The sequence below is a fragment of the Peromyscus leucopus genome, chromosome X (assembly GCF_004664715.2).
Source record: "Peromyscus leucopus breed LL Stock chromosome X, UCI_PerLeu_2.1, whole genome shotgun sequence".
Taxonomy (NCBI): domain Eukaryota; kingdom Metazoa; phylum Chordata; class Mammalia; order Rodentia; family Cricetidae; genus Peromyscus; species Peromyscus leucopus.
The window spans coordinates 65,880,662-65,889,074 of record NC_051083.1 but is presented as its reverse complement, the minus strand read 5'-3'; the positions used below and the strand labels follow the sequence as shown (position 1 = coordinate 65,889,074).

At 40.1% G+C, this 8,413-nt stretch overlaps 1 pseudogene; it reads right to left on the bottom strand.

Annotated features, from left to right (window-relative positions):
* Nucleotides 1-202: 202 nt before the first annotated feature.
* Nucleotides 203-699, bottom strand: LOC114704903 (annotated as a pseudogene).
* Between the last annotated feature and the right edge of the window lie 7,714 nt (nt 700-8,413).

The following is an 8,413-nucleotide window of genomic DNA, read 5'->3' as shown; positions in this document are numbered from 1 at the left end:
TTGTTTGTTTGTTGGCTGGACAGGACCACAGATTTATTGGGGGCTGTGCACATGCATACTCACAGCATCCCATGACAATGGCAGTTACTCGGGACATCAAAGTGGCCTCTGCCATCAAAGGAGGGCCCAGAGGCAGTGAGTTGCAGCCTCCTCCCATGCAGCCTAAACCCTACTGGGTCGTTCCTCTGGGGTGGAAGGGAGGGGGCTCCTGGGGTTACCCTTGGGCCTGGGGGGAGGTGAGCAGGCAGTTTGGTCCAGCAGACCAGGCTGGGCAGAAGCCACCTCACTCCAGGGACTGTAACATCAGCAGACAAAACTAACTGGTTTCTTGGATTTCACCTGCCAGAAACATCTCATCTACCATTGTATAAACCTTCTAGAAGTTAAACACCAGTCCAGTTCACAGACATTGTGAAAATATTCATTTAACACTTCCACGAAGTTGTGTATAGCCTTGAGATAGGCCAGACTTTTGTCCTTGACGTCCACACAGATGCAGAAGTAGAGGCCAGCATAGCGTCAGTAGATGATCGTTAAGTTCCAGAACTCCACAAAGTTGGTGTGCTCTGCATCCCTAATGGTGACCATGGCGTGTACCTCCTCAATCAACTTCTGTTTCTCGTCATCATCAAACTGCATGTACCACTTGGCCAGGCGCGTCTTATCCTCCCGGTTCTGGATGAGAATGAAGCAGATCATGGCGACTCCTGTCACTATACTCTGTTTAAAATGCTTTAGCTGCATAAATACATTAATACATATGCCCTTTAAAGTAAGTACCATAACCATCCTCATTTTGCCAGCAAGCTTCAGAACCAAGGTTCAATTCAAGGCACTCTGTTGCCAGAATGTATGTTCTTAATTTGCTAGATATCTGTGCCACCATTTTCAGGTACAAAGTTTCAGGTATACATGATAAAATGGCAGACATGACAAATCTCTAGGAGGTATTTACTATACATAATTATGCCTTTTATTAACAATATTGCTGTGCCTTTAATTTTTGTAATAGGACAGGAATATTATGCCCTTACCACAAACAGTTGAAAGATAAATGATAGACAAATAGAGATATATGATGATGATGATGAATAGATGATACATTAAAGTATATACTTAAATATATAAATTATATGAACACATGCCTGTGATTTAGTCAGAAGAATGTCATGAGAATATTATAAATTCACTTAAATATTGAAATTAGGAAATTCATATTTGCAATTCCTAATGGCAAAATAATAATAGCCTATAGCGTTAACATTCCACAGTCTTCACATACATCCCTTTGGTCACCAGCAGCCCTGTCAAATCTCATAAACTAGCCAGATTAGCTCTCATTATACACTTAACTTTTTATTTCATTCATCAAGTATCGTTTCTGTATCCCTAGAAACATTCTGATCTTAATCAAATGTTCTGTATTTCAGTTTTCAGAATAAACATAATTGTTTTTGTGTGTTCTTCTTAGACTGTAAGCCTGTTTTCTTGGCTATACAGTCTCCTGGTTTGCAGGAAAGTAAAATGATTATGCAATTATATTTTAATTGGCCTTTAAAAATAATCAAATGTATCTTTCAATAACTTTCTTTTACTAAAACGTCAGTGACTCCAACTGTGGAAAATACACATGCCTGAAAGGTGAGATTAGCATCACAGCAATATAAACTCAAGGGATACATTCCAGTAAGCATCATCACACTAAACAGTCAGAAAATATTCTATTCTGTTCATGTGTGTAACCTGGGTTCAATTGGCTTTGCCTGATACAAAGATAGAAAAGTTACTCTAGATAAAAACAAAAGACAAATTGTTTGTTCCTTGTTTCACTTTTCTCTGCATTATACATAGTCCCTTTATATAATTCCTTACATCATCACTGCTAACTCATAAGAATATATTTCTATCATAAATAACAAAAGCATGACCTAAATTTTTTATTAAATAGATTTATGTAAAATATCTTCTCAAGATACATTTAATGGGGAAGTGGATTCAGGCTCCCACGTCTAACCAAGAAGCTATCTGCAAGTGAAACCCACTGGCAAAGGAAAAATCATTTTTTCCAATGGGGTCTCACTTCCTATATTACCAACTATTTCCCATGTCTAGGAGTAATTGATCAACACAAAACAAACTTAATGCCACTATTAACAAACTTAGTGCCACTATTAACCAAGCATTCAAACAAATGAGTCTAAGGGGGCCATACCTATTCAAACCACCACACCCACTCATCGGTAAAAGGACATATAGATTGTTTTCATTTCCTAGTTATTATGAAAAGAGCAGTGTGGTGGTATTGTGTTCCCCAAAATATTGTGCAACCTAATAAACTTATCTGGAGTCAGAGAACAGAACAGCCACTAGATACAGAGGCCAGAAAATGGTGGCACACACACCTTTAATCCTAGCATTCCAGAGGCCACAATGGAAACAGCCAGGTATGGTTACTCACACCTTTAATCCCAGGAAGTGATGGCAGGAAGCAGAAAGGTATATAAGGCATGAGGACCAGGAACTAGAGCTGGTTAAACTTTTAGGCTTTTGAGCAATAGTCAGCTGAGATTCATTCTGGATGAGGACTCAGAGGCTTCCAGTCTGAGGAAACAGGATCAGCTGAGGAAGTGGCAAGGTGAGGTGGCTGTTCTGTTCTCTGATCTTCCAGCATTCACCCCAATATCTTGCCCTTTTAAGATTCATGCTACAGAGCAGCATTGAACACACACACACACACACACACACACACACACACACACACACACACACAAGAAGTGATATAGATTTACTTTCAGTTGTATTTTTGGAGGTGAGGGGTTGTTTGTTTGAGAATTCCTCACACTGGTTTCTAGAGTAGCTGGACCACTTGGAAATCCCACTAACAGTGAATGAGGACTCCCTTTTTTCCACACCCCTTCCATCATTTGTTGTCAGTTGTTCTGTTGATCTCTGCCATTCTGACTTCTATCTCCCAACTACTAGGATGACAGATGTATGCCAACACACCCAACTTCTAACAAACTTTATGGAAAAGCTAACATCAATACTCCTTGAACTGTTCCACAAAATAGAAAATAAAAGAACTCTACCAGATTATATAATATCCAAACTGGATAAGGGCACAATTAAAAAAGAAAATTACACATCAATTTCCATGATGAACACAAATGACAAAATTATCAAGAAATACTTGCAAATAGAAATCAAAAGTACAATGACACGCGGTGGTAGTGCACACCTTTAATCCCAGCATTTGGGAGGCAGAAGCAGGCGGATCTCTATGAGTCCGAGGTCAGCGTGACTTACAGAGCAAGTTCCAGAACAGCCAGGGCTACACAAAGAAACCCTATCTCAAAACACTCCCCCCCCAAAAAAAAAGAAGAAATCAAAAGTTCATTATGGTGATCAGAAACTATGACTAAGTTGTTTTCATCAGAGGGATGCAAGGCTGGTCCACCATAAATACGTCAATCACTACATTATAACACATATATATAGTCAAGGATGGAAATTACATGGTCTTCTCCATCGATTCAGGAAAAGCCTCTGACAAATTGCATCATAACTTTATGATGAAAGGCCAGAAGAAACTAAGAATAGAAGGAACATGCCTCAACATAATAAATTATAAATCAATACCCAACCTTATGATAAGTGGGGGTGGGGAAATTAAAAGCTCTTTCTTTTGTGGCTATTGTAAAGGGTGATGTATCTCTAATTGCCTTCTCAGCTTCTTTGTCCATTGTATATAGGAGGGCTACTGATTTTTTTGAGTTGATCTTGTATCCTGCTATGTTACTGAAGGTGTTTATAAGCTTTATCAGTTCCTGGGTGGAATAGCTATGTTCATATCAGCATTGTTTGTAATAGCCAAAACCTGGAAACAACCCAGATGCCCTTCAACTGAAGAATGGATAAATAAATTGTGGCACATATACACAATGGAATACTACTCAGCAGAGAAAAACAATGGCATCATGAGGTTTGCAGGCAAATGGATGGATCTAGAAAAAATAATCCTGAGTGAGGTAACCCAGACTCAGAAAGACAAATATGGTATGTACTCACTCATAGGAAGATCCTAGATGTGGAACAAGGATGACTGGACTGCTACTCACATCACCAGTGAGGCTACCTGGAAAACGGGACCCCAAGAAAGACACGGAGAAATGGAAGAGATCTACATGAACAGCCTGGACATGAGTGGGAGCAATGAAGGGCGAGGGTCGAGGGAAAGAGAGCGGGAGATCCTAGCTGGATCAAGAAAAGAGAGGGAGAACAAGGAATAGGAGACCATGGTAAATGAAGACCACATGAGAAAAGGAAGAAACAAAGAGCTAAAGAGGCCCACAGAAATCCACAAAGATACCCCCACAAAAGACTGCTGGCAATAGCCGAGAGACGGCCGGGACTGATCTACTCTGGTGATGGGATGGCCAAACACCCTAATAGTTGTACCATAAATCCCATCCAAGGACTGAGGAATCTGGATGCAGACATCCACGACTAGGCCCTTGGTGGAGCGCTAGGAGTCTAATTAGTGAAAAAGAGGAGGGTTTATATGAGCGAGAATTGTTGAAACCAAGGTTGGATAAAGCACAGGGACAAATAACCAAATGAATGGAAACACATGAACTATGAACCAAAGGCTGAGGGGCCCCCAACTGGATCAGGCCCTCTGAATAGGTGAGACAGTTGATTGGCTTGATCTGTTTGGGAGGCATCTAGGCAGTGGTACCAGGTCCTGGGCTCATTGCATGAGTTAGCTGTTTGAAACCTGGGACTTATACAGGGACGCTTGGCTCAATCTGGGAGGAGGGGACTGGACCTGCCTGGACTGAGTCTATCAGGTCGATCCCAGTCCTCAGGGGAGACCTTGATCTGAAGGAGGTGGGAATGGAGGGTGGGCTGGGGGAAGGGGAGGGGGCAGGAAGGGGGAGAACAAGGGAATCTGTGGCTGTTATGTAGAACTGAATAATATTGTAAAATAAATAAATAAATAAATAAATAAATAAATAAATAAATAAATAAATAAATAAATAAAAAAGCTCTTTCTTTAAAGTCAGAAACAAGAAAAAGGTACCCACTCCCATCATTCTCACTCAATTTATTAGTCAAGGCCTCAGCTAGAACAATGAGAAAAAAGAAATTTCTTTCCTAAAGGGATGCAAATAAGTAAGAATGAAGTTGAAGTATCCATATTTGAAGGTGACATGATCTTTGGCTTAAAAGACTAAAGACTCCAACAGAAAGGATTAGAGCACTTACTGAGGTCCCACTTGTCAATCATTGGCCTTAACTCTTTGGCTAATGGAACCCTATTTATAAAGTGCTCATCTATACCTGTATCTTGTAGAGTACTGCCTATGCTTTTTTCTAATAGTTTTAGCGTATCAGGTTTCAAATTGAAGTCTTTAATCCACTTGGACCTAATTTTTGTGTAGGGTGATAGAATATGCATCTAATTTCATTTTTCTGTATGTGGACATGTAGTTTTCCAAGCACTATTTTTTAAAGATGCTGTCTTTACTACAATGTATGCTGTTGTTTTTGTGGGGTTTTTTTGTCAAATATCAGATGGCTGTAGTTATTAGGTACTCACATTTGGATCTTCTATTTAATTCCACTGTTTTATATGTCTGGTTTTGTGCCAGTGCCATATTGTTTTGTTATTATAGCTCTAATATATTTCTTGATGTCTTAAATAGCACCAGTCCAGTATTTTTCTTTTTCCTCTGGGTTACTTTGGCTATCCTACCCAGGTGCAACACCTATGAACAACTACAATGACTAGCATGGTAAGAAATGCATAAAAGTGCAATGAATGTCACTCATATGTTGGTGGCAATCAACAGCATCTAATTGGACTTAAGGCCCACTCAACAGGAGGGAGAGCATGTCTGGTACTGGAAACTTAGCCAACTACCTACACTAATGACATAAAGGACCTTAGAAAAAATCTACTACTTCCACTTCGTTATACCAACACAATCTCTCTTACCACATTCTAAATCTTTTCCTTATACTTGCTGATAAGTGTAGCTACCACCCCTCATAAAGTCTCTCTGTCTTAGTTACTTTTTTTATACCAATAGTATAAAAAAAAAACACCATGACCAAAGCAACTTATAAAAGAAAAAGATTATTAGTCCATAACCATCATGACAAAGAGCATGGTAGCAGGCAGGAAAGCATGGTGCTGCAGCAGTAGCTGAGAGTCTACATCTACTCCACAAGCAGGAGGCAGAGAGAGCTAACTGAGAGTGTAATGGTCTTTTTAAAACCTCGAATCTCACCCCCAATGACACATCTCATCCACCAAGGCCATACTTCTTAAGCATTCCCAAACAGTTCCACCAGCTAGCAACCAAATATTCAAATATATGAGCTTATGGGAGTTATTCTCATTCTAACCACCACACTCTCTTTACAACAAGTGTAGACCATCACATAAAACCACAACTGGGCCCAGTGCAAAGATCAACAGATCATGGGAAGAATGGCCCCAATGGATGCATCTATAACATAGCATTGCATCTATGATTGTAAGAGTCAAAATACCTGGAAGTCTACTGTGAAACAGTCTCACTTAGAAATGAACAAATAAACAAGACCAGAACAATGCCAATATCAATGGACATGTTAATGTGGACAGGGGAAATTTTTACCAGATCCCACCTCTAGACAAAGAACTATAGGCAACTAATGGCTGCCGAGAGGAGAATTAGCCTTTTCCAGGGATGAGCCCCCTTATTCGTTGTTCAATACAGAGCGGTCAGCCTTGAAACCATATCATACAAACTGTAAAAGGTAACTTAGCAGGTTGTATGTATATATATTTGTGCATACACATATATATGCATATAACAATTACAATAACAAAGAAACTGTCAATTTGAGAGGGAGAATATGTGAAGGATTTGAAGGAAGGTAGCTGGGAAGAACTAGAGGGAGGAAAGGAAGGAAGAATGTGATAGAAGTCTATTTCAGTTTAACAATATTAAAATAATTAATTAATTTAAAAGACAAAACCCTTTAAAAGAAGAAGAGCATTTACTGTTCTTGAAAAGTGCCTGAGATTGTTCCCCAGCACCCACATTGTGCTTCACAATTATCAGGTGCTACGGGCTGCAGGAATATAAGAACTCAGCTGGTTATGGCAAAGCCACTACCTAAAGGGATCAAGAAATTCCTTCAGAGGAAGCCAAATTCCAGGGAGCATTTGGGGTTATTTGGCTTGTTATATATCAGCTGTCTTCTGTTATGAAAATCATGTGTGCCTTCATAGCTTTCCCACTTGATTTTTTTTCCTAAGAGTTGCTAACAGTGTGGACCGATCACTATTTGGACATATACGTTCCAAGTATTTGGAGAAAAACATCAGGAAAGACTTCCGTCCCTCAGGCCCATCCATTTCTTCTCCTTTTAGCACTGGAATCAGATATCTCCCTTAGCCACATTCAAGGACTAACAGGAATAACAGTATAAATCACCACATAATAAGTCTCCTGAATTAAGGTAAATTCCACATGGAGACACCGCCTAGGTTGGGTGGACCTTAAGTAATAGCTTTGCACAATTTAGCTCAGACCCTCCTTTTCTTACAGCCTTACTAACTTTATCGACCTCTAACTCCTTACCTAACCACTTCTAGGAATGTTTAGATAACCTTCTGCGCTGACAGCTATGCTCAGCCAGAACCCCAGTTCAAGAATCCCTATAATTATCATCATTGGCAGCATCCGGCCAGGACCATCCCCAGACGGAGGAAAGTACCTTATCAGAGATACCTCCGTACTCTCTAAGAATAGACTTAAGCGTCCAGACTACCTGTTTGAGAAGGCCTGGCGGATGTGCCAATTAAGCTTAAGTTTCTCCTTTCCAAAGTCTTATCTCTAGCTTTAGATCCACCCTTAACAATTAACTCAGAACTAAAGGGTTCCAACTTACAGGTATATCTAGCTGTAATGGAAGTCGCCTAGCCAAGTTGCCTAGCAATGGAGCACACTTGCCAGAAACGGCGGGAGCAGAGATAGGAGATTGGAGAGATAAGGGTCAAATGGGGGAAAGTCAGTTTTATTTTCAGAGAGAGAAGATGGAGAAGAGAAAAGAGAATGGAAGAACTAGATAGGTAAGAATTGGAGAGGAACGTACTGAGGTGGAGAAGAACTAGAAGGGTTAGAAGAGAGTACTAGAGGAATGAGATGGAAGATGAGGAAGAGCCAGATGGGGATGAACAAGATGAGAAAGGAGCTAAGGTGGGAAAGAACTAGATGAATGAGAACCTAGATGGGGTGGAACTAAGATGAAGGAATTAAGATAGAACTTAGAGGGGACAGCAGATCAATGTAGAGAGAAATCAGGCAAGAAAGGAGTTAGGTATTACAGAACTGAAGCTGTGTAGATAGGATTT